The 26,936-nt window shown below is 39.8% G+C and overlaps 1 long non-coding RNA gene across 1 annotated transcript in view; it reads left to right on the forward strand.

The window, feature by feature from the left end:
* LOC123380536 overlaps positions 1-21,399 on the forward strand; it is a 65,660-nt gene extending 44,261 nt beyond the window's left edge. Inside the window, exon 8 of the long non-coding RNA XR_006586442.1 lies at positions 20,032-21,399. This is a non-coding gene — a long non-coding RNA (uncharacterized LOC123380536). The remainder of the gene's footprint in view (positions 1-20,031) is intronic.
* Positions 21,400-26,936: the final 5,537 nt, after the last annotated feature.

A 26,936-nucleotide genomic window follows, 5' to 3' on the forward strand; every position in this document is an offset into this window, starting at 1 on the left:
GTCTGCTTTATTTATCTCTCTGCTAAGTTGTTGTCTCTGTTTTTCTGGCTACACAATAAAAAAAAAAAAAACAAAGTCATTGAGAGGCCCTAGGTTTTTGTGGTGTAACTTTGTCTACCTGAGAGAGATTGAATGACTCTCTTAATGCCACTTGCAAAATTCTGACGCAGAGTGTTGGTGTTTCAGTGTGAGCCAGATGTACTGTCCTGGCCCAGTGGGGAACGTCACATAAAAGTGTGGTAGCTTCTACAGCAATCATATACAGACAGAGCAGGAAGGGAGAGTTCATTAATTCACTCTCAACAAGGGTTTACCATGTACCCGATGTGTGTCCACACTGTCCTAGACACTGGAGAGATAGTGGTGAGAAAGCAGACCTGTTCTCTTGGAGCTTATATTATAACAAGGGAGATAAACCATTAGCTAAGAGCCAAATGAACAAGGTTAAGTTGATAATGGGTATAAATAAGATCAAAGAAGGCTGCTCTGAAGAAGTGACACTTAAACTATAAGTTGAAGGATGACAATGAGTGAGCCCTTATAAGAGCTGGGGTAAAAACCTCCCAGGCTTCTCAGGGACAAGGAGAGAGCAAGTGCAAAGGCTCTGAGTTGGAGGGAAGGTATGGGGGTCTGGGAATCAGAGGCAAGCCCTCTAAAATAACAGAGTGAGTTGAGGATGCACGTGTTCTGAGATGATGTTGGACAGGAAACACTTGCTGGCCACCACAGTAACACTCAGCAGTGGAAAGGTTTTGAGAGGCATCAGCATTGCTGGGTCCAGAGGCTGTATGGGAGGCATGGATATTGGACAGGTGGGTGCAAATGTTGGGAGACTGGGGAGCTTTGGGCACTACAGACGATCCCCAGCTTACGGTGGTTCAATTTACAATTTTTCAACTTTGCCATTGTTTGAAGGCAATATGCCTTTTGTAGAAACTGTACTTGGAAGTGTGAATTTTGATCTTTTCCTGGGCTAGTGATATGCAATAGGATCCTCTCATGTCACGCTTGGCAGGAGCAGTGAGCCACAGCTCTAGGTCATCCGTGCAATCACGTGGTGGAACAACCAATACACTTTAAATCATTCTGTTTTTCACTTTCAGTATAGTATTCTATAAATTGCATGAGATATCCCATGCTTTACGATAAAATAGGCTTTGCATTAGAAGCTTTGGCCCAACTGTAGGCTAATGTAAGTGTTCTGAGAATGTTTAAGGTAGGTAAGACTAAATTCTTTTGTTCAGTAGCTTAGGTGTATTAGATGCATTTTCGATTTATGGTATTTTCAACTTACAGTGGATTTATCCAGACATAAATTGAGAACGATCTGTAGATGATTTAACCTCTGATGATACTAGCAGAAATCCCATTGGGCATTACTTGGATAGGGAAATGAGGAAAAGAGAGGAATCCACAATGTCCCCTGCGATTTGGCTTGAATAGTTGGGTGGGTCATTGTGGTATCATTTACTGAAAAGCCTGGAAGGAGTTATAGCCTGGGGTGGTGGGATGGGATAAAATCAGTAGGTCCATTTAGATGACTAATTCTGAGGTGTCTGTAGGCTATCCGAGTAGAGTCATCAAGCAGTCACTCGGACACATTAATTTGGAGCTGTTAAGAGAGATGGAGGCTAGACACTGAAATTTGGAAGTGCACACATAAATCAGGATTTCAAGTGGGAGCACAAATAATGTGCTTGATAACCAACATGGGTCATTTAACACTCCCTCCTTTACATGACAGAATATTTTTCATAATAGTCATGTAACAGTTGGTAATACTCAAATTTTCTTGATTTATTCTTTAGTTTTAAAATAAAAAATTAATTAAAATTAAAAGAATGAATTTTCGTTTCAAAGATGTTCTTCAAATTTAGTAAAATATTTATGAATTATATTTTATACTTACCAACAAAAATATTACCCTTTGCCATTCACACTCAGCTTCACTGTTTTAAATGTTGAAGACAAATACTCTGAATGCTCACATGGAATGACAGGATTGAAATAACTTTGATTTTGTCATTTTTATAGTCACTGTGCTGTTGTTCATTTTGAATCAACTGCCTAATGCCACAGGAATATGTGGTACTCCAGGGGTTAGAGACATGAACAGTATCTGACACAAAATTGAATAACTTCAAAGTATTGTGAACCTCTCTTGAAAGGAATGCATGTAGCTGAGTATGCAGGTGTTCTGTGGGAGAAAGGAAGGGCTGACTGAATAAATGTTTTTTTCCAAATTCCCTGTAGAATATAACACTTACTAAAGAAAAGTATTAAAAATATGACAATTTGAAGCATTCGTATGTTTATTAAAAATCAACAATTAAACCATTGTTTAGAACATAAATCAATAAAAGAAAGCTCTCCCTCTAAAAAGAGTATTTTATGACTGATGGTGCCTAGAATTGGTGATACTGAAATTCAGACCTATACGTAATTGATCTTATTGTTTTGAAAATCTCTATAGACCATGCACTCTCTTATTGCTGGTACCAGATGAGCAGTACCCTCTGCTCTGCCCTTGGTATGCTTCCAATTTTAAGCCTGGGAAGAACGTACATCTGGAGAAAAAAAGACTAGGACCACACCTTGCCACATTCTTATATGCGGGGACTTAGAGAAAGAAGGGTGAACCAGCAAAGGAGGCATAGAAAGAGCAGCCAGTGAAGTAGGAGGAAAATCAGGAGTCTAGTTTCATAGAAGCAAGGACAGAAATGTGTTTCACGGAGAGTGCAGTTGGTGGGGTCCAGTGCTGCTCAAAGATCATGTGAGATGATGACTAAAACATGACCTTTGAATTCTGCAGCCAAGATCTGGTTGCTGACTTTAACAGGGTCACTTTCAGGGTAGTGATGGGAGCGGAAGCCAGGTGGAGAAGCCAGCTAGAGAAGAAGCTGATCATGGAGGGACCATGCATCTGGATAGCTGATGTGAAAAGTTTTGTCAAAAAGGAGACAAAAAAATAAAGAGCAGCTGGCGGAGAATCTGGATCAAGGAACGTTTGAGATTGCATATGCTGGAGTGTACTTGTATCCTAACAGGAAAGATTTAACAGAGGAAGGTTCGGATGATGCAAGAGAAAGAGGGAATAACTGAAGGGGTACCTACAGTCCTGGAGGAAGTGAGAGGGAAGAGAATCTGGAGCAGTATTTCTCAAACAGTGATTCCCCAGTGATACTAATGCTGGTGGTCTGTGGACCACATTTTGAGTAATGAAGATCTAAGACATGGCTCAGAAAATTGCATTTGATAAAAATTAGGGAAAGCTTTGGTGCATTTGAGTATGAGCTTTAAAATTCTGTAAAACAAAAACCCCCATAAATGTGAGAGAGGGGAAAATATTTGCAATTTATGTGACAAATGGTTAATTATATTCATGTTGAAAGAATATACAAAGCCATAGGAAAGAACAACACAATAATAAATCGACAAGAGAGATGAACAGGTAATTCACAAATGAAGAGCTCAGTAAACAAAAAAATTCTATCTCCATAGTAATGAAGGTAATTAAAATAACTGAGATACACTACCATACTCATGGCAAAACGTGAAAAACTGACAATGCTAGAGGTGAATTAGCATCAACTCCCAAACACAGCTGGTGGAAGTAATTTGGTAATATTTAATAGAGTTGAAGATGCTCATACACTAAAATATAGAAATTCCACTTCTAGACATATATGCCAGAGAAATTCTTGTAGATATTACACAAAAATATGCACACAAATAGTAATTAAAATACTGTTTATAATAGAGAAAATGACAAACAACTTAATGTCCATCAACAGGAGATTGGAAAAATATATCTGGTATAGCCATGCAATTGAAAACTCTTCAACACTGAAAATTAGTAAACTAGTGTTGTACATCAACTTAGAAAAATCTTTTTTTTTATGTTTATTTTTGAGAGAGAGAGCAAGGGAGGGACAGACAGTTGAGGACAGAGTATCAGAAGCTGACTCCGTGCTGACAGCAGAGATCATGACCTGAGCTGAAGTTGGATGCCCAACTGAGCCACTCAGGTGCCCCGGCATAGAGAAACCTTTTTAAGATGTTGAGTGAGAGGCACCTGGCAGGCTCAGTCAGCAGAGCATGCAACTCTTGATCTTGGGGTCATGAGTTTGAGCCCCATGTTGGATATAGAGATTACTTAAAGAAATAAATTTAAAATTTTTTAAAAAATTAAAATATCGAGTAAAAAAGTAAGGCATAGATTTGTAGGTACAATATGATAGCAATTTATATAAAGTTTAAAACCTATGAGACAAAGCTATATATTTATGAATACACACAGGGAGAAGTATCAAATATTCATGGGTCTGATAAATGATTACACAATTGAGGGTGGTGGCTACTTCTGAGGAAGGAGGGAGAGACAGAGGATCAGGGAGGGAAATACAGGGACAACCGCGTCAGTAAGGCTTTATTTCTTTGTAAGAAATATGAAGCAAACGTGACCACAATTTTAGGATTGTGTAGAGCTGAAGAGTAGATACAAGAGTGTTTGCTTGGGATTCTCTGTATTTTTCCCTGCGTTTGAAACCTAAAAAATAAATTTCAAGAAAAGGAATAAACAACATTAAGTTCCGATCACTTGAAAGTGAACAGTAGTTCTTTTCAGGGTCATCACAAAAAATCTTCATTGGACTCAAGGCCTCTAGCCTAAACATTATTCTAGTTGGCTGCATTTCCCACTAGTAAGTACAAGAATGGGATTGGAGTGGAGTGGGGGATGGAACCGAAACTACTACTGTCTGGTGGGTAGGGCACAGAGAGGGTAGTAGATGGTGAAGAAGCGCTTGGAGACTGGGCACTCATTTTCTCACAGGTCCCTTACTATCTTAGTGGTTCAAAATATCTGTATAGGCACCCTCCTCTAACAAAACTTGCTTTCCTAAGGCACCTTTCTAGAAGCAATAAAAGCAATTTCTGGTTTCATGCTAATTTCTTCTTCATTAGTTTACCAGAAACTATATTATTTATTTTTAGAGTACATTAGCAATGCGTACTTGTTTCTTCAACCTTATGTACTAATAGACTCGTTAATTAACTTGGGAACCTAACAACACTTGTTATCTTGGGAATATGTGTTCCAAGAGTCAAATAATAGAGTACAATGTACTTTTGGGTTCCAATCTATTTGTAAATTTGGGGCAATCCTTTTCCAAAGAGATCATTATGGTGGCTTCCATTCTTCCCCTTGGCAGTGTTATTTTGCAGTTCCTCACATCCAGAGATGGACTCTGTTTCCCCACCTTTGAATCTGAACTAACAATGCCTTATTTGGAGCTAACAGAAGGTGGTAAAAAGACTTTGTGTCAGTTCTGAGGCGAGAGGTCAAGAGGCCTTGATTGCTTTTATTCTCTCAGAACTTTGCCATTGCTGTAAAAATAAATTTGGACTAGTCTGCTGGAAGACGCCTCACCATGTGAGGGCAGAGCAAAGTCATACCAGAGCAGCCAAAGCCATCAATAGACCAGTCAACCCCCAATGAGCATTATGAGTGAGCCTGAGATCAGCCGTATCTCATCCACATCAGCGAACTCCTGAGAACTTAACGTAGTTAAGTCACAACGTTTTGGGTTGACTTGGTTATGGCTAAACAGCCATAACTAGCTGACACAATTATGTAGCCTTGAGCCTTGGGAAATAGTACGAAAGATGGAAGCTGAGTGCTCTGTGATTACATAGAGCAACACTTAGCAATTGCTTGAAAATTCAGTATCGCACATGCCAGAAATGCGTTGCTCTGAACATTGCGTTGTGGCTGTTATTAGTTCATAACGGAGTGATGAGTTTTTGATGTATTCTGTTGAAAAGCATTCATGGGAAAAGGCCAGGTTAATTTTACTTAGATTCTTTAACCCTGACTTTCTTCATGCCTGTCATATGACCGTCTCGAATCTCAATGTTATGGCAACATAATCGCATTCTTTTGCTCATTAAGTAAGTAGTAGGATAGAATTTCAATTTGGCTACTTCTTTGAGAGCAGAAAATTGCTGAAATGATACTAATGAAATGCTCACTGACTTACATGCCCATAAAAATATCTCAATTATTTGTGTCATTTTCTTTTTTCTGGCCTTTTTCCATAAGCATCCAACTTGGCATATTGCACAAAGGGATGTTTTCCAGCAGAGGGGGAAGAAAATGTTCACCTGTTTCAAAAAGCTGCCACCAGGATTCTGACACAGGCAAAGATTTTTTTTTTCTCTCATCCCCATATTACTTCTCTGAACAGACTGTAATTTCATCAATTTTCCATGCTTATGGTCATGAATGCTTGGCATTACCATATCTTAGTGTTAACAAAACGGGAATTTCATGGCTCCAGTTTTCACTTGAAGACAAGGAAGGCGTGAAGACCCCATCAGAAATATGGTGCGTCTCATATTGGCTTGAACATGCCTCTGGGTGTAGGCTTTCCTTTGCTTTCTCTTTCTTTTGTGTTGATGTCAGTGGCAGACCTTACTCCCCACCCTCCGGGCTCCACCCACCCATCCCCTTGCCCAGTCTCTTCAGGTGACAAGAAAGCCAAAATCGTTTCCAAAAGTCACTTGTTTTTGAGCCCTACAATATTGGTGCTTAAAAAGTCTGGCTCTTCTTTTCTTCCCGAATCAAAGTAAAAGCCATGGGTAGCATTTATAATAACAAATTTACTTCTCTTTGCATTTCCTACACCACTCATATGGCTTTAAAATGAGAATAAGTGCGTTTATTCTTTTAAAATGTATTGTTGTAAATTATGATAAAACCTACTGAATGTTGAAAGAACTATGACATGTGGGGGCAACTCATTGCTGCTTGAAATTATTTCTCACTGTCCTAATTGTTGGCTGTATGACTCTGGGTAAGTTTTGTAGTTTTTCTGTGCCTCAGTTCTCTCACACGTTAAATGATAATAGTAATACCTGCTTCAGAAGATTGTTATGAGGGGCGCCTGGGTGGCTCAGTCAGTTAAGCGCCCAACTCCTGATTTTGGCTCAGGTCATGATCTCATGGTTTCATGAGTTCAAGCCCTCCATTGGGCTCTGTGCACTAACCACCCAGAGTCTGTTTAGGATTCTCCCTCTCTCCCTTGCTTTCTGCCCCTCCCGCGCTCAAGCCCTCTCTGTCTTTCTCGAAATAAATAAATAAATAAACTTAAAAAAAGAAAAAGATTGTTATGAGACTTAAGTTTGTTAATACCTCTAAAATGCTTAGATCAGTGCTTGGCACATACACTCAATAAATGTTAGTTTTAGTTATTCTTAATTTTTATTGAAACTGTTCATACAAGGGCACTGGGTGGCTGGGTGGGCTAAGCGTCTGACTTGAACTCAGGTCATGATCTCCCGGTTTGTGAGTTCGAGCCCCACGTCCGGCTCTGTGCTGACAGCTCAGAGCCTGGAACCTAGTTCGGATCCTGTGTCTCCCTTTCTCTCTGCCCCTTCCCCTGCTTGTGCTCTGTCTCTCAAAAATGAATAAATGTTAAAAAAAATTTTTTTTAAACTGTTCATACATATTTTATTTTTAGGATTATACTCTTCCTCATAAATACCTTCTCATACTCTCTTACATGAATTTGATGTTTTGTTTTAATGTTCATTTACTTATTTTGAGAGCAAGAGTGCGTGCACGCAGGTGAGGGGCAGAGAAAGAGGAAGAGAGAGAATCCCAAGCAGGCTCTGCGCTGTCAGCACAGAGCAGAACATGGTGTGCTGTCTCACGAACTGGGAGATTATGACCTGAGCTGAAATTGAGAGTCGGATGCTTAACCGACTGAGCCACCCAGGCGCCCCAATCTTTGCTTATTTTTAAAGTAGGTTCTCTTCTTAGTATTGAGTTGTAAGTGCTCTTTGTATTTATTCTGGACACAAGTCCGTTGTCGGATATATGTGTCATGGTTATTTTTTTTTTCCCAGCATGAAAATTGATCTTTCGGGGCGCCTGGGTGGCTCAGTCAGTTAAGCGTCCGACTTCAGCTCAGGTCAGGATCTCACGGTCCATGAGTTCGAGCCCCGCAACGGGCTCTGTGCTGAGGCTCAGAGTCTGTGCTCAGAGCCTGGAGCCTGCTTCAGATTCTGTCTCCCTCTCTCTCTGACCCTCTCCCGTTCATGCTCTGTCTCTCTCTGTCTCAAAAATAAATAAACATTAAAAAAATTTTTTTAAAAAAGAGAAAATTGATCTTTCTTTTTTTAAAAAAAGATGTGTATTTATTTATTTTGAGAGAGAGAGAAAGAGAGCTAGTGAGCAAGCAGAGGAGGGGCAGAGAGAGAGGAGAAAGAGAATCCCAAGCAGGCTCTGTGTTGTCAGCTGAAATCAAGAGCTAGACCCTTAACCAACTGAACCACCCAGGTGCCTCTAAGATTGACCTTTTTTGTGTGTGTTTTTTGAAAATCAGACTTTTAAATTTTGGTAAAATCCAATTTGTCAATATTTTTCTCTTATTGCTAGTGTATTTATATTATGTTTAAGAAATCTTTGCCTATCACAAACGTGAGGGGTTTCTTCTATCTTCTAGACATTTTGTGGTTTCGGGTTTTACGTTTAGACCTACGATCCATTTTGGGTTTATTTTTGTAGAGGTGGGAGGCAGTGGTTAGTTTATCTTCTCCCACAGGGGTAACCAGTCTTCCAGCGCCATTAACCATTAGTTGAAATGAATTCCTTTCTTTTACCATTGAATTATGTTATTGATACGATTTTTGAAAATTAAGTGAACTCTCCTTCTCTCTTCATCTCTCTCTCTCTCTCCTCTTCTCCTCTTTTCTCTTCCATTTATCTTTGTTTATCCTTACTGTAATCGCACACTGCCTTGATGGCTGTAACTTTAGCAGTCTTAAAATCAGGCATCAAAAGCCCTCTAAACTGACTCTTCCTTTTCAAAATTGCCTTAATTTTTCTAGTTATTTTGCATTTCCACATTTACCGGCTTGAATTTTCATTTGAACACTTGGAATATATAGATCAATTTATGGAAAATAGACACTTAAGTGATAACGAGTCTTCTTATCCATGAACATTTGGGACTTCTTTAATTTTTACCAGTACAGGGGTTTGTGGTTTTAATGTACTGATCCTAACGATATTTTGTTAAACCTATCCCTAGGTTTTCATGTTTTTTGATGCTTTTATAAGTCATTTTTATTTTTTTATTATTATTATTATTTTTTTAATTTCTTTATTTTTGAGACAGAGAGAGACAGAGCATGAATGGGAGAGGGTCAGAGAGAGAGGGAGACACAGAATCTGAAACAGGCTCCAGGCTCTGAGCAGTCAGCACAGAGCCCGATGCGGGGCTCGAACTCACATACCGTGAGATCGTGACCTGAGCCGAAATCGGATGCTTAACCGACTGAGCCACCCAGGCGCCCCTGTAAGTCATTTTTAAAGTCATTGTACAGATTTAAAGTCATTTTTTTCTTTCCTTCCAACATTAAAAAAAAAATGTCATTCCATTATCATTTGGTTTGCATTATTTATTGTGAAATCAATGATTATCCTTCTCTTCATTCCTTTATATGTATTGTCTTTTCTTCCCCTCTCTGATTGATTTTTATTTTTAATTTTTTTTTTACACTTATTTATTTTTTGAGAGACATAAAGAGACAGAGCACAAGTTGGGGAGGGGCAAAGAGAGAAGGAGACACAGAATCTGAAGCAGTCTCCAGGCTCTGAGCTGTCAGCGCAGAGCCCAACACAGGCTTGAATTCACAAACCATGAGATCATGACCTGAGCTGAAGTCGGACGCTTAACCGACTGAGCCACCCAGGCGCCCCTCTGATTGCTTTTAAGATTGTCTTTTTATAACTGTTTTTTTAGCAATTTGATTAAGATCTACCTTGTTGTAAGTTTTTATTAGAATTCACTGTGTTTTGTGTATCTGCAGATTAATATTTTTTATTAAATCTGGAAAATTTCCAGCCACAATTCATTAAATTTTGTCCTTTCCCATTACTCCATCTTCTCTTTTCTGGGAGTCAAATGACTACTTCACGTTATCCCACAGTTCACTGAGGCACTGTTAAATTTCTGGACCTTTTTTTCTCTATTGCTATAGTTTGGATCACTTATGATACATGGTAAATTCACTAATATTTTCTTCTGCAGTACCTAATCTTCTATTAAATCTATCCAGTGAGTTTTTTCATTTCAGAAGTTGTCTTTAAAAAAAAAAAAGAAATTGTCTTTTTAAAATCTAGCATTTCCTTTTACTTAATTTTTATAGTTTACATCTGCCTCCTTATTGTATTTATGTTTTCCTTTAAGTCCTTGAACATATTTATAATAGATGTTTTAAAATCTTTTTTCACTTCTTCCATATTTTCTTCTGGGTCTGTTCTAGTGATTTATTATCTTTTTTTTGGTAAGTCATGAATAATAATTTCCTATCTCTTCATAGGCTCTGATTTTATTTATTTTTATTTATTTTTTAAATATTTATTTATTTTTGAGACAGAGAAAGAGCATGAACGAGGGAGGGTCAGAGAGAGGGAGACACAGAATCTGAAGCAGACTCCAGGCTCCGAGCTGTCAGCACAGAGCCCGATGCGGGGCTCGAACTCACGAACTGTAAGATCATGACCTAAGCCGAAGTCAGATGCTTAACCGACTGAGCCACTCAGGTGCCTGAGGCTCTGATTTTAAAATTATACTCTGGACATTGCGGATGCTAAATCTTTGAGAGTCTGGATCTTGTGGTCTTCCTTTAAAGTGTGTTAAATTTTATTTTTTTCAGGTAGCTGTTTTTCTGGAAGATCAGATTTATCTTACAAAGGCTTTTTAAAAAATGCCTTATTAGGGTGAGACTAGAAAAACTTTTTCCCTTAGGCTAATTTAACCCTACCTTTAAGTTGTGATCTTTCTGGAATCTCTATTACATGTCCTTGATATTCTGTCAGGTCTCACCACTCTAGAAAATTCAAATGTTCTCAGCCCTGTGCACGCTCCTGCAACTAGCACTCCAGCAGTTATTCTCTGCCTGGACCGTGGTGCCTCGCCCTGTGCATGTGCAGCTTAGTATTTAGCCAAAGACTCATGGGACCTCATATAGATTTATAGGGATCTTCTACTGTGTACTTCCCCCCACCCCAAATTCTGGCTGTCTCAGCCTGTCCGAAATCGGACCTCTGTCTCCTCTATTCAGTGAGACTACTGTGCTCTGCTTGGATTCTTTGTATCTGCAGTGAAGTTTAGAAAATGCCTATGGAAAGAAATCTGGGACAGTCATATGACTTACCTCATAGCCCTGAGCTGACTGTTGTCCAGTGTATGAAAGTACTTATTTCGTATTTTTTGTCCAGTTTTCATGGAAGTTTCATGGAAGTTTATGATAGGACGTTAATATTCTCCTTCCAGTTTTTAATTTCAAAGACGATGGGAAATTTTCTTTATCCCCAGGATTTATTGGTAGGGTGGGTGTATAATTTACTGCCCAAACCTTCACTCTTTTGAAGGTGAAAGAGAGTGCTCTTAAAAATTAATTCCATGGACACCAAGAAGGTCATATTCTGTCGTAGGTACCATAGACTCCTGAGATTCTGAACATAGATACAACAAACATTCTCTTCAATGGTTTCTGTCAAGATGAACTCAAGTTGCCTCTGGATACATAACAGAAATTCAGGGCCAAATATTTATCATAGAAACAAATATCCACTGCGCTGCTTTGATTTAATTCTCTAAAGAATCTTGAAAACTTCGAATAATTTTATTTTGCGAGGGTCTTATTTTTCCTACTAGATTTCAAAAAATATGAGTCTTAGAAGGGATATAAAGTTACAGATTGAGTGAAGTGCCCATCAGGTGATAGATATTATATTCAATTTTGCACAGTAAAATTCAGGATTGCTCCATACAACAATCCCAAAGGATAAAGACAAACAAAAATCTTTTAATGACATAGTTGTTAGTCACACAGTGAGAAGAATGCTGGATTTAACTTGAAGAATTAGGCTTTGCCAGTTATTTGAAATAAGGCTGTCAGCAAGTTATGGTACCTATTTCAACTTCAAAGGTTTTATCTGTAAATACCCACCTATTGGTTTCATGTGAGCTAATTACATAGTATTTGCAAAATAGGTAGGCATTCAAACAAAGTAGCTATTATTGTTTATAAAGTAAGCATCAAATCTACAGCAGGCATTCTGTTGATAGCTGTTGTTAATATTACTGTGTTCTCATAAATATAAATTATATTTCATCTTAAATTTAATCAATAGTAACAATAATAATAACCACATATCAAGTGTTTAATAAGGTTTGTATTAAGTATGTGACTTGCATTATTTCATTTAACCCTTAAACCAACCCTTTGAGGTGGGAACTATCTCTGTTCCTACTTAACAAATGAGGAAACTGAGGCTAAGAGTGGGATGAGGGAGGATGAAGTCACACAGGTCATGTAACTAGTAAAAACAGGAGGCAGGGGGTATCCATCTGTACAATTACTTGGGCAAGAACCAGCTTATCCGTTTTGTGTCCTACTTCCTTTTCTTAATGTTTGTTTATTTTTGAGAGAGAGAGAAAGAGAAAGAGACAGAGCATGAGCCGGGAAGGGACAGAGAGAGGGGGACGCAGGATCCAAAAAGCAGGCTCCAGGCTCTGAGCTGTCAGCACAGAGCCTGACGCAGGACTCAAATCCCATGAACCGTGAGATGATGACCTGAGCTGAAGTTGGATGCTTAACCCACTGAGCCACCCAGGCACCCCTGTGTCCTACTTCCTAAGGAGAGTGTTGCCTCTATAGCACTAATGTTAATCCGCAAGAGGAGCGTGAATGAGAAAGATGCTGAGGGGTACCTTTCTTCCTGGAGAGAAGCACTAGCTTAAGATGCTGTCCCGCAACGAACACGTTGCTCAGTCTCCCTGGACATCAGTTTCTTAATATGCCAAGTGACTGCACTGGATTAGATGAGCCTGCTAAAAATTATTTTCCATGTCCCAGTGTTTTCATCTTTCCGTAAAGTCGTAGCCTAAAAACTTCTCAACATGTCTGGATCCTAAAAACTTATCAGGACAGCCTAAGTCACAACTCTTATTTTACCTGCCACCAGGGGGCTCTAATGCAGGCAAGACGAGCCAGGTTTTCATTTGGGACCAAAAACCCTGCTAGGATTTTTCTGTTCAAATTCTTGGGAAAACTTGAGGCTTTCCTCAGACTTGAGAAGCACACTTTCTATGGAATAGCTGTTCAGTAAGTATTTTTTGCTGATAAATAAGAGGAGACCAGGTGATGAAGTAGAGGGAGAATCAGAAGACTTGTGTTCTGGGTGCTCACTCCTCTACCAGGTGGCTGTGAGGTCTGAGGGAAAGCCACACAACCTCTCTGGGCTTCTGTGACTCCTCCTGTAAAATGAACATAATGGGGTTATTGGGGGAAATGAAATAATACCATTAAACATTTTTTTTCAAATCTGTATTTATTTTTGAGAGATAGAGACAGAATGTGAGCAGGGGAGGAACAGAGGGAAAGGGAGACGCAGGATCCGAAGCAGACTCCACGCCCTGAGCCGTCAGCACAGAGCCTGACGCAGGGCTCGAACTCACGCAGGAACCATGAGATCCTGACCTGAGCTGAAGTGGGATGCTTAACCAACTGAGCCACTCAGGCACTCTGAATAATATCACTTTTAAAAGTCATTTTGAAAAGTATAAATATAAAGAAATGTAAAATATATGACAGATAAATGCCCCTATGAAAACAAACCAAATTTTTTTTTTTTTTTTGTGCTCACCGGTACACTATCTTTTTTTGTAAACCCTAACCCACATAGCCTTTAAATATGTTTGCTGACAGGGTGAGGCCTGCTCCCCTTCCCCAAAGTTCATGAGGTCTTTGTCTTGGTTATAGCACACTTGTGGGTGCAGGGGCAGCTCAAATATTGCCTGCTCCGATAAGGAATTACAGATACCCTCAGGGGTGATTCTTATCTTTTCAGTCCCTGGCATTGGACAAACAGCCCAGATCTTGCCTCTCTCTCTGGGGGAACCAGTAGATTTGGACGTGAGGCGCGTCCACGGTTCTCTGATAAACTGCGTATTCCTCAGGGACACCTCTTATTGCTTTTCCAATTAGCAAGAAATGGCGGTCTTGAAATTTACAAACCCTAACTCATCAATATGCTTTTAGCACTTTCTAGCCCAAGGACACAAACCTCTACATTTTTGCTGTCCTGAAATATAGTCTGCTGAGATTATGTTTCCTCCTTCCTTTTCTAGGCTGCCCCACACAGGTTAGCACCTTCAGCATCTTACCCTTCCTGGGATTCAAAACCTCCAATGGTTTCCCACTTTCCAGAGAATTAAGTCAAACTCCTGCAGGTCCCCTGATGTCTACACATCTCCCTTTCCAGCCCACCCTCTCCTGTGTAGGTAGACCCCACTACCAGTCAGCCTGAAGTGGTTTCTGACTTCTGTAGTACTCCAGGCTTTCCCACCTGCCTATGGCCAAGCCCCGCCCAACCTCCCAGGCATAGTTTAAATGCCATCCCTTTTATGGAGTGATTTCTCCCACCTCTCCACCCTCACTTAGTACTTCCTGCTTCGGATTTTAGGGGGCTATGACTTTCTTCCTGTGGTGTCCAGGGGGCTATGACTTTCTTCCTGTGGTGTCCAATTTATTTTTGCATTCCCACAATATCAGCACATGATAGCCCCCCCCTATAAATACTTGTTAGACAACATGAATGAGTGCAATTTAATCCAAAACATCTTTCGATGGTATTCCATTCAAATACATGTTTATCCAAAGTTAAAGGTTCCCTTTTATTTAGACATGGCTATTCGGGGCCATTCCTACTCTTCCAGTTCCCTGGCTGACCCTTTACTGAGGCCTGTGTCTGCTCTTGCTAATTTTCTGCTTTTCTCCATATTAAATTTACAGCTTATATCGAGCCTGCTTGTTTAATTTTTTTTTTCTGTTCCCACTGTTCTCATGTCCCTTTACAATGTATGCAATTACATGAGCTGCCTTTGAAAGCAAGATTAGATTTTAAATCTTGTGATTAACCTTTCACATTGCGAGATTGCCAGCCCCAAGTTTCTTGTGCGGTTCTCTTGTTTTGCTTTAGATTAATTTCTCTATTTCATCTCTTCTGTTTTGTGTTATTTCGCAACTCGTTTCTTGGCTACGTAGGCCCAGCCTGGGAGAATTTCTTGCCTTGCTACATTTTATAGAATGACTCTTCTGCACCAAATCAAACAAATCTATACATGTTGGAAAGCACTCAACCTAAGTCTGCCGGTTAAGAGTGTCAGTGTAGCTGCTAAAATGGCAAAGTTCTTGTTATTTTGATACTTTGAACACAAGGTCTTTGAGAGGGAAGTTTTGAAAATTTACTGAAAATACGAATTATATATATTTACACATGGACAAATTTTCCTGAAGAGAAAACTACTTAGCTTTAAACTGGAACATCAAATTGGAAGTCTTTTTGAACTGATAAAATACTGAGTTTTCGTCTATATTTTTGAAACTTTACTTTTATCTGCCTTGTTATTGAAAGAAGAGAAACTATTTTGAGCTTAGAAGAACACTTGAACTTTTTAGAGCTCAATGGAAAAGTATTTTGCCATTCACCCAACAAAAATGAGAAAAGTGTGTATTTTTTAAAATGCAGCGTATTCCTTCTGGAAATAACCAATGGCTGGTCTTGAAAGTGAGGATTGATATTTTTAAAGTATTTTTTTCTTAAGATAATTGCAACAACTTTCAATTATACTCGATTTCCTGGCAGTCAAAATAAAACTAACATGAATAAACAATCAGTATTTAGACCTATAAAAGAGACTCATTTATAGTAATTGGTTATAGTCAACATCCTAGGCATGAAATTAATTCAAGCCCAATCTGAAAACCCTGATAGTGTTAAAATGGATGTTTAATGTGTTATTAGTTAATGATATTTCATCTGAGGACCTTATCAAGTTGCACACTGCAAAGCTCTTGTCATTATTTTTTACTCTCCCAAAGTGACACTTTAATGAAATGTGTCAGCACACCAGTGTTAGGATACGTTTCATTAATGCCCAGCACTTTTGTTCTATGCTTTACATTTGGAAACAGATTTAAGTATTAAGTGCCTCTAATGTCTGCAGCCAGGGAATCCTTTCCGAATTTGTAACAGTGACCAGAACAGACCGCATTACACTCTCCAAATGGTGCAGTTTTGCATTTGAATGTCTGAATTATCCCGGTTTCTTAGAGACGACCACAACACCAACATCTTAAATCCTCAAAATACTGTCCGCTTCATTGAATGCTCGTGATCTAAGCATATGTGTAATTATTCTGTAATTCTCCCCAAAATGTGATTCCTTGGAAATGCATACTAGGTTTCCCCTATTGTAAATCCAATGACTATTTCTTTGTGGCCACTTCTTTAAATACGGTAACAAGCAAGTCTGTGTGTCTGGGTGAACCGCCTTGATAATGATGATTTCTTCCCAAGCTCTCCTTGGGACACCCATCAGGGAAAATATGCCCTGCATTTGTTTAAGGGTAGAGACCATGATCACAAAAAGACCATTTAAGATGGTCTACATTATAACTAGAGGATTTCTTGCCAGAAACGGGCCTAATGTCACTCACAATAGCCTTAGAAATAGTCTTAGATAGTAAGTTAGAATTTGCAAGTGTTACCAGAGCCAGCTGTGGCAATGCACGGCTGCATATAGATTTTAGAGAAGAATAGAATCCCATGCCCCTTAAAACAGCTTTGGATGTGGTCAACCGTGGAAAATTAAAACATACACTTTAAAAACTGACAGCTGGAAAGAAAGGTTGGGGGGGGGGCGGTGGGATGAAATAGAAGGGTATCTTGGGGTTATAGTTTAACCTTACTTTTAATTTTATAGTTTTGCACATTCTTTGAGGAAACTCATTGGTAGTGACTTTCCCAGGGCACAGTCTTAGTGTGGCAGTGATTTCAAGCCACAAGTGAGATCCCGTGTGTGGAAGTCCTGAGCAAATTGTTAATGCCTCGTTCAGATGTTGCCGGGCTGGTGTTATTACAACCCCTCATTAACTCCTGTGTGAGTTGCTTAATTTGGCCTTTTGGTTTAGCAGAGTGCGGGATTTGTGGGTGTTTACTGGTAAATACAAAAGACCATGGAGGGGGTGGGGGTGGGGGGGGAAGGAAAGTCAACTTGCAGGGTCATAGTTACGCTGTGGATAATTTGATAATCGCTCCGTAGCAGGTGTTTGCATTGAGTAATTCCCCGTCTTGGCATACGTTTGCAAATCGCTTGGCTTTTACAGCCCATGCCGCTCCCACAGCACCATTCCTAATGGTAGCTTTAAAAATTATTTCAGCATCACGTGAGCTTGGACGTTAGCTGTTTACTAGTCCATCTCGTGTGCTTGTTTATTCTTGGTGAGGTTTTGGTTTATTCCTAGAAGTCTAGAATCTGGGAGAAAACATTGTGACAGAGTAGGAAAATCAGTCTTACTGATCATTGAAAAGAATTGTGGAGTTTGGAAGAAGGGACATTTGTTTTAATCTTTCCAAAAATACACAAGCAACAAGTGAAGAAGTGACAATGTTGGCAACTTTTGTACTTCCGGGGGGGGGGGGAGGGGTTGCAGCTGCCGGGCAAAAGCAACCCTGAGACAGGAGACTGTCCCCTCCACTTGCCAGGCCCTCACAAGTGGAGCCACGGCCATATTTCTGTTCGTTCTCCTTTAGGGAGGACCAATTTTATGTTGGAAAGTGATTTTATTTTATTTTATTTTATTTTATTTTATTTTATTTTATTTTATTTTATTTTATTTTATTTTATTTTTTCAAAGGTTTATTTATTTTTGAGAAAGAGTGAGCAGGGGAGGGGCAGAGAGAGAGACACACACACAGAATCGGAAGCAGGCTCTGCGCTGACAGCAGTGAGCCCGGTGCAGGGCTTAAACTCACAAACCGTGAGATCGTGACCTGAGCTGAAGTCAGACACTCAATTGACTAAGCCACCCATGTGCCCCTGGAAAGTGATTTTAGAAATTTAAAAAAAAATGAAAGCAATAACTTAAGAACCCAGAATCCACTCTTGCTTAGAGATTTAGATGTCTTCTCAAGAAAAGGCTGATGTGCATAAATGAGCAAGAGATATCTGAATTCTTCATGTCTGTTTATATCTACTTTATTAAAGTACTGTGCTGTATCATTTATTCAGGCATTATTTATTTGCCAATCTAAAGAGAAAACAAAATTAAAAAGGCTTTTGAGCAATCAAAATAAATGTCCATAAGTCTGCTCACTAGCTTTATGACTGAGAGCCCCTTAGTACTCACTCAGAGCCCATTTACTCTTATATTACAAATACTTCTAACAAACATGGATATCTGCTGCCCAGCACACAATAGATTAAAAACAGCATAGCAGATGGGAAACAAATGAGGAGAGGGTCTCAGACATATTGGGAACAGCAAGAAATAATAGCTGACAGCTTGATTGTGAAGGAGGAGACAGAAAATCCATATAAAGCAAACATAAAACTATGAAAGCTTAGCAGTCTGGAGCCATTCAGGGTTTTACAATTACCAACCCCAGAAGGTCTCACTGTATTACAGCACAGACTAGAAACTGATGCTCATAATTATGACTTTGAGTCAAGACAAGATTAAGTGTGATTAAATGTGCCTGTATTTAAAAAGGCACATTTAAGATAATTTCCACTGAAATTGGTTAAAATTAAACTAAAAGTCTTTGTGCTTAAAAAGCTGGCTCTTAGTAGTTTGGAAATTTGTATTTATGTGATTCTTTGTCCGTAATGCCAAATAATTAGTACATAAAAAGCCCTTGTACTTTGAGTTCTGGCATAGCCAAATGTTCTTACTCAAATTGAATTTTATTAGTATAATTCTTTCTATAATGAGACAACTGGTATAGTGATAGGAAAAAAACACTAAAATGAGAACCAGAAGATGGTTTTCTTGGTCCCTGTTCTCCCTCTGAGATGTCAGGTGTTATGGGGAAGGCAGTCACTCTCTGGTGCTTGGTTTTCTCACCTATTCAGGGGGTTCTCAGACTCCATCCAACTTGACAAACTAAGATTTCCTGGAAACAGTAGCTCAAGAAATTATTGGCAATTCTTTTTGTGCTTGACACAGCGCTGAACTGCCTTCCATCTTGCAGGGATTAGAGGGACCAACCTCCACGTCTGTACTCACCAACATCCTGTCATGGTATTTAAAAATGACTGTAGGGGCGCCTGGGTGGCTCAGTCAGTTAACCGTCTGACTTCGGCTCAGGTCATGATCTCACGGTCTGTGAGTTCGAGCCCTGCGTCGGGCTCTGTGCTGACAGCTCAGAGCCTGGAGCCTGCTTCGGATTCTGTATCTCCCTGTCTCTCTGCCCCTCCCCTGCTCACACTCTCTCTCTCTCTCTCAAAAATAAATAAATATGTAAAATTAAAAAAAAAATGACTGTAAAAGGACATGGAACACTAATCATAATCATAATCATAAGTAAAAGGACTTGGAGCCTAAAATGTTAATGACCTCTATCTCTTAGAGGTGAGACTATAGATTTTTATTTCCTTATTCATGTTTCTCTTTTAACATTTCTAAATATATATATTACTTTTTATAGGAAAAAAAAGCATAAAAGCTCTTTTTACAATACAGACACAAAAGAGAAGAGCTTGAGACTCGAGGCTTTCCGAATACCGAGAGAAACTCATTGTTTGAGGCAGAGCACATTTGAAATAGAGGATTGATCATGTTGCGTCCCAGAAGCAGAACACCCACTTTGAGAGACATCTTTGCAACTATTATCCCTGTCACATCCATCTCTCAAAATCAGTGGCGATTTCTCAGATTTGGGAAGTAAAAGTAGCATCTGGCAAACCAGAGCTTTAAACCATTAAAAGCAAAACCCCCAGACAAACAGCTTCTTTTAACCCTGGGCTCCCAACGGCTCCCTGTCTTCTAGAGTATTATGGCAAAATGTCCTCTTTGCCAGGAACAATCTCATTATGATTTGTCAGACGCTAACTGATAAGGAAGGAGTATTGTTCTAGACTCTGAATCTCTGGCTGTGTTCCCTAGGATCATCTCCTTATACAATTGTTAGAAAACCTGCAGCTGACCAGAAACCTGCATAAAAAATACCGGAGAAATAGAGAAGGATCCAGAAGGCTGAGGAGGCTGTGAATGTTTAATGTCCCAGGAAACTGGCTGCCAGGACACTGCCAGCAACTTGGGAACGAGTCGACTGTGGCTCAGGAAAATGGGCCTGGCCTGGACAGCCCCGACCTGGCAACAGCTTGTGGCGAGTAAATCCTCTCACTGAAGGTTTTGCTTAATCTGAATAAATTCAATTTCAAAATCTGCCCTTGATCTAAGCCCCTTAAGCTTCTGGGGAGGACTGGGGGCCTTCAGGGTCAATGCCAATAACAAAAGATAGGAAAAAAATCCACCTTTCCTCATATCTCATTGCTGCATTCTATAAGCTGTTAACTCACTGCAGAAAATGTTCCTTTCAATAAAGTTGTCTTTGGAGAACCCTCCTCCCTTTGTTACGGAACGAGGCTGGAACGCTGGCGGAAAAACCAAGCCGCACTCGGAGATCTTGGTGGATCGGAGATTTATTTAACACCGGCGGGCTCAGAGGAGACCGTTTCTCCAAAGCTCTGAGCTCCGAATGAAGGGGGGAAGTGTAATTTATAGTTGTCAGCTTCCCTATCTGTGGTGGGTTTTCGCGCGCGTGGCAAATAGGGCAAGAAGAACCCGGAAGAGGGGTCTCCAAGCTAGAGACCAGAGCTTGTTTTAGCCCCGTTGGCCATCTTATGGTGTAAAACTTTATTCATTTTCCCAACGCCTTGATTTTAAAGATGACATTCAGTGCTTTATTTTTGGATGTTCAGCATGTCTTGTAGAAGGAATACTGAACAGAATGTGAGGAAGCCTGGGTTATAACACTGAACGTGCCACTGTAGGCAGTGGGATTTTGGCAGAGCAACTGGTCTGGACTTCAGTGTTACCATCAGGGCCCTGAGGTGGTTGGGCTAGACATTTTCCTTCTAACTGTACTCTTTTCAGTACTTGTCCTTAGAAGTGTATTCCCTGGAGGGGGGATAGGGGTGTGGAATGATTACAATCAAACAAGCTTGGTAAAGACCACATCCTGCTTGGAGATTCACAGTGTCCATTAGCATATTAAAGGCTCTGAGAGGTCCTGTAGTAAAGAAACTTCACAAAAATACAGTACGTTGAGTTCAAGCCTCACGTTGGGAGCTAACAGCTTGGAGCCTGCTTGGGATTCTCTCTCTTCCTCTCTCTCTGCCCGTCTCCCTGCAAAATACATAAATAAACTTAAAAAAACTATTTTCAACTCAGTGTTTCCCAAACTTCCTTACTAAACCACAAAGTCCTTTGTCTGGTAATTGCTTTTGTGGGACAAGAGTCCCACTCTGACAATGACATCGATGAATCCTGTGTTTGGTCTACATTTTAGCAGTGACATGATTATACATGCAGAGGGTGTGATTTTTTTTTTTTTTTTACATTGCTGCAAGCTTAAGGTTGGGAGAATAATTTAATCATTGGTAGAGGGAGTTAGGATCCAAAACGACTCAGCAGTTGCATTAGCTTCCTGTGGCCACTGTAACAAATTACCACAAATTTGGTGGTTTTAAACAGTAGAAAAGTGTTTCTTCATAGATATTGTATTGCTATTGTGTAACTATCTGTACAAATGTAATATGATGCAGAGTTATAACCCAAGTTCCTATGTGCCGTATAAAGCCCCTTGCCCCAGGCATAAAAGCAGTATTATGTAGTGGTGAATGTAGTATGAATTCAATTCTTATAAGCCTCCATTTTCCCATCTGTAAAATGGAGATAATTAAAGTACCTGTCTTGTAGAGGGTTGTTGTGAGGATTAAATGAGATAAAGCTTAAATGAGATAAAGCTTGTGGCAAGAATCTAGCACAATGCCTGGCTAATAGTAAATACTTAATCTCTCTTGGCCATTATGGTTATGATTATAATTAACAGCGTGGGAGTGTATTTGGTGAGACCTCCAGAGGAGTCCGAACACTGATAGAGGCTCTGGGAAAGGCTGTCTCTGAGGGAAAAGAGATCTGTCTTCAGGTATCTGAAGCATCGCATAAGGAAGAGCAAGCAGGCTTGTTCTTCTGTGTGGCTGCAGCGGACTGACTCAGTCTATTTGTAGAAGGTGCAGAGGGAGAGATTTCAGCTCAGCACGAATGTCTGATGCGGATACTTCCGGAAGTGAGTTTCCCATCATAGGAAGAGTTCAAACAGCCTGGGCAGCTGATTGTCAGGAATACTGTAGCGACTGCTCAGCCCCGAATGAGCTTCTACGAGGACATGGCTCAAGGCGAGGTTCTGTGACTCTTCTTTCTTAGCATCTGTTCTCAAGTTTCTTAAGTAAAAAGGTGACTTTTTTTGGTTAATGTCTTGATATTAGCCAGATTGTCACTGTTGTTTTCCACAAGATAGAAATCCAGTTTATATTGGATTAAGCGGGGGGAGGGGGAAGAAATTACTAGTTTATCACCCCTAACTAAAAAACTTAGAGCAATACTAGCTTTGGGTCACTGGACACAGGAATTTAAACATTGTCCTTAGGATTCATCTCTTTCTTTCCCATTCTCTGTTCTGCCTTTCCTCTGTGTTGACTCCATTCTTGGCCCGGCTTTGCAATGACACCAGGCTTCCACTTAACTTCTCAGCCGTTCAGCCAGGTTCCAGAATATTTTGGAATTGAGTTTCAAGGTTGTCTGGCATCCTTGTAGCACAGAAAATTTTTTTCAAATGTGGGCAATCCAGTATTGAACTATAATTGTCCGGGCTTAGGTCACATGCCTATCCCTGAACCAAACCCTGTGACCAAGGATTTGAAATGCTGCGACTGACCAGCCTGGGGCACATGTTTATGCCCAAGGCCCTGTGGCTTCATAGTAATAGGAGTGAGTTTTCCTAAGCACAGTGAGGAGCATTTCCAGAAGGTGTGGGAATGAACGACAGATAGATAAAAGCAATAAGTGTCCACTAAGGCCACATATAGGACCTAGTGGCAAATAATGAATAGAGCCTTTCTTCCACCTGGCTGATTGCTGGTTTGTTGTTCTGGCTGGCTCACTGTCCCCTAAGCAGAGTCTAGTTAGAAAGAGGCTGAGATTCAACCAGAGACCATCTTAACATTGCCTGGGGCTGCCCTGCTTCTATGGTCCATGGGCCCTAGAGCTCCTGAGCATACAATGTATTATCCAACCTGGGGCAGTGTGAGAGTACAAGGGCTGCTATGAATAATTATGCCAGGACAATAGGCAGAAGCCAGACTGTCCTAATTATACTATTGTGAATAAACCCAGTGCAATTCCACTCAATTCAGCCGGTATTGACAGAGCCCTTACTGTGCTGTCTCTGGGGCAGTGAGATGAAATGACAGCAATTTGGAGTGCTCTGATGTCCATGCCCGCCTTAGCAGCTCCACACTCCCTCTCTCCTTCCCCAGCTCATCAAAGCCTGTTTGCTGGCAGAAGTATACCGGTCTATCTTGTTCCTCAGCATTAGAATGAGCAACCTCTGTGCTAACGCCCTCAGAGACATCAATTTAAAGCCTGTTCTTTTGTTCTGGAAAGCTGGTTCAGGCTAAGGAATTCAAAGCATGAGTGAGTAGCTGGGTGTGGTAAGTTTGAGACAGTGTCCTTCCCTGGCCCTTAAGATCACACCCCAGTTTCCCCAATCATTTATTAAAGAGACCGTCCTGGGTGTCTGGGTGACTCAGTTGAGCGTCCAACTTTGGCTTAGATCAAGATCTTATGGTTCATGGGTTCGAGCCCTGCATTGGGCTCTGTGCTGACAGCTCAGAGTCTGGAGCCTGCTTCGGATTCTGTGTTCCCCTCTCTCTCTCTCTGCCCCTGCCCTGCTCTCTCTCTCTCTCAAAAATAAAATAAACATTAAATCATCTTTAAAAAATACAGAGACCATCCTTTCCCAGTGAGTGTTCTTGATTCCCTCGTAAATATTAGTTGGTCATGTATGCACGGGTTTATTTCTGGGCTCTCCTGTTCTGTTGGTCTGTGTGTCTGTTTCTGTGCCAGTCCCATACTGTGTTGATTACTATAGCTTTTTAATATAGTTTGAAACCAGGAAGTGTGATGCCTCCATCTTTTTATTTCTTTCAAAAAAAATTTTTTTTTAACGTTTATTTATTTTTGAGACAGAGAGAGACAGAGCATGAACAGGGGAGGGGCAGAGAGAGGGAGACACAGAATCGGAAACAGGCTCCAGACTCTGAGCTGCCAGCACAGAGCCCGACGCGGGGCTCAAACTCATGGACCGTGAGCGAGATCATGACCTGAGTCGAAGATGGACGCTTGACCGACCAAGCCACCCAAGTGCCCCTCCATCTTTTTCTTTCTTGAGATTGCTTTGGCTTTTGAGGTTCCATAGGGATTTTAGGATTGTGTTTTTCTTTTTCTGTGAAAAATGCCATAGGAGTTTGGATAGGGATTACATTGAATCTGTAAATCACTTTGAGTAGTATTGACATTTAATAATATTAATTTTTCTAATTCGTGAACACAGGGCCTTTCCATTTCTTCAAGTCTTCTTCAATTTCTTTCATCAAAGTCTTATACATAGTTTTCAATGTTTATATCTTCTACCACTTTGGTTCAATTAATTCCTAAGTATTTTATTCTTTTGATTCAATCATAAGTGGGATTTTTTTTTCTTAATTTCTTTGTTGGTTAGTTTATTGTTAGTGTCTAGAAATACAACTGATTTTTATATGTTGATTTTGTATTCTGCAACTTCATCTAATTTGTTTATTCTAACAAATTTTTAGTGGAATCTTTAGGACTTTCTATATGGAAGAGCATGTTATCTGCAAACAGAGGCAACTTCCTTTCCAAATTTTATGCCTTTTATTTCTTTTTCTTGCCTAACTGCTCTGGATAACACTGCTAATACTGCACTGAATAGAATTGGTAAGGGTGGGCACCCTTGTCTTTTTCCTGATCTTAGAAGAAAAGCTTTCTTTCAATCTTTCACTGTTAAATAAGTGTTAGCTGTGGACTTGTCATATATAACCTTTATTATGTTGAAGTACATTTCTTCTACACTTAAATGTTGAGAGTTTTTATCATGAACGGATATTGAATTTTATCAAATGCTTTTTTTGCATCGAGATAATAATACTATGATTTTTATCCCTCGTTCTCTTAATGTGATGTATCACATTTATTGCTTTGCATATATTGAGCCATCCTGGCATCCATCCCAGGGATCCACATACAAGTGAATAAAATTGGACACTTATCTTACACCATACACAAGACTTAACTTGAAATTAATTAAAGATTTAAATGTAATACCTGAAATCATAAAACTCCTAGAAGAAACCATAGGGAAAAAGCTCCTTGCCATTAGTCTTGGCAGTGATTTTTTGGATATGACACCAAAAGCACAGGCAACAAAAGCAAAAATAAACATCAAACCAAAAAGCTTCTGTATAGCAAAAGAACTAATCAGCAAAATAAGAGGCAACCTAGAGAATAGGAGAAAATATTTAAAAACTGCAGATCTGATAAGGGGTTATTATATAAAATATATAAAAATTCATACGGTTCAATAACAGAAAACAAATGATTCAATTAAAAAGCGGGCAGGGGTGCTTGGGTGGCTTAGTCAGTTAAGCATCCGACTTCAACTCAGGTCATGATCTCACAGTTCATAGCTTTGAGCCCCACATTGGGTTCTGTGCTGACAGCTCAGAGATTGGAACCTACTTTGGATTCTGTGTCTCCCTCTCTGTCCCTCCCCTGATCATGCTCGCTCGCTCTCTCTCTCTCTCTCTCTCTCTCTCAAAAATAAATATGCGTTTAAAAAAATTTTTTTAATAAAAAATAGAATAAAATAAAATAAAACAAAAAGTGGGCAAAGGGCCTGAATAGCCATTTTTCCAAAAGAAAAACATATAGATGGCCAATAGGTACATGAAAAGATGCTCACCATCACTAATTATCAGGGAAATGCAAATTACAACCACAATGAGATGTCACTTCACACTGGTTAGGATGACTGTTATCAAAAAGACAAAAGGTAATAACAAGTGTTGGTGAGGATGTGAAGAAAAGGGAACCCATTATACATTATTTGTTGGGAAGCAAATTGGTACAGCCAATTTGGAAAACAGTATAGAGTATCTTCAAGAAATTAAAAATAGAATTACCATACGATCCAGCAATTTCACTTCTGGTTATATATTCAAAGGAGATGAAATCAGTCTCACGAAGAGATATTTTTATTCCCATGTTCATTGCAGCATTATTCACAGTAGCCAAGATATGGAAACAACCTGTGTTTGTTAGCAGATGAATGCATAAAGAAAATGTGATACATAACACCCAAAAAACAAATAATCCAATGAAGAAATATGCAGAAGACATGAAGAGACATTTCTCCAAAGAAGACATCCAGACAGCCAACAGACACATGAAACAATGCTCACCGTCACTCCTCATCAGGGAAATACAGATCAAAGCCACACTGAGATACCATCTCACACTGGTCAGAGTGGCTAAAATGAACAAATCAGGAGACTATAAATGCTGGTGAGGTTGTGGAGAAATGGGAACCCTCTTGCACTGTTGGTGGGAATGCAAACTGGTGCAGCCGCTCTGGAAAAGAGTGTGGAGATTTCTCACAAAATTAAAAATAGAACTACCTTATGGCCCTGCAATAGCACTGCTAGGAATTTACCCAAGGGATACAGGAATGCTTATGCCTAGGGGCACTTGTACCCCAATGTTTATAGCAGCACTTTCAACAATAGCCAAATTATGGGAAAGAGCTTAAGTGTCCATCAACTGATGAATGGATAAAGAAGATGTGGTTTATATATACAATGGAATACTACTTGGCAATGAGAAGCCATGAAATCTGGCCATTTGCAGCAATGTGGATGAAACTGGAG

This window comes from Felis catus, chromosome D1 (genome assembly GCF_018350175.1).
Source record: "Felis catus isolate Fca126 chromosome D1, F.catus_Fca126_mat1.0, whole genome shotgun sequence".
NCBI classification, from domain to species: Eukaryota; Metazoa; Chordata; class Mammalia; order Carnivora; family Felidae; genus Felis; species Felis catus.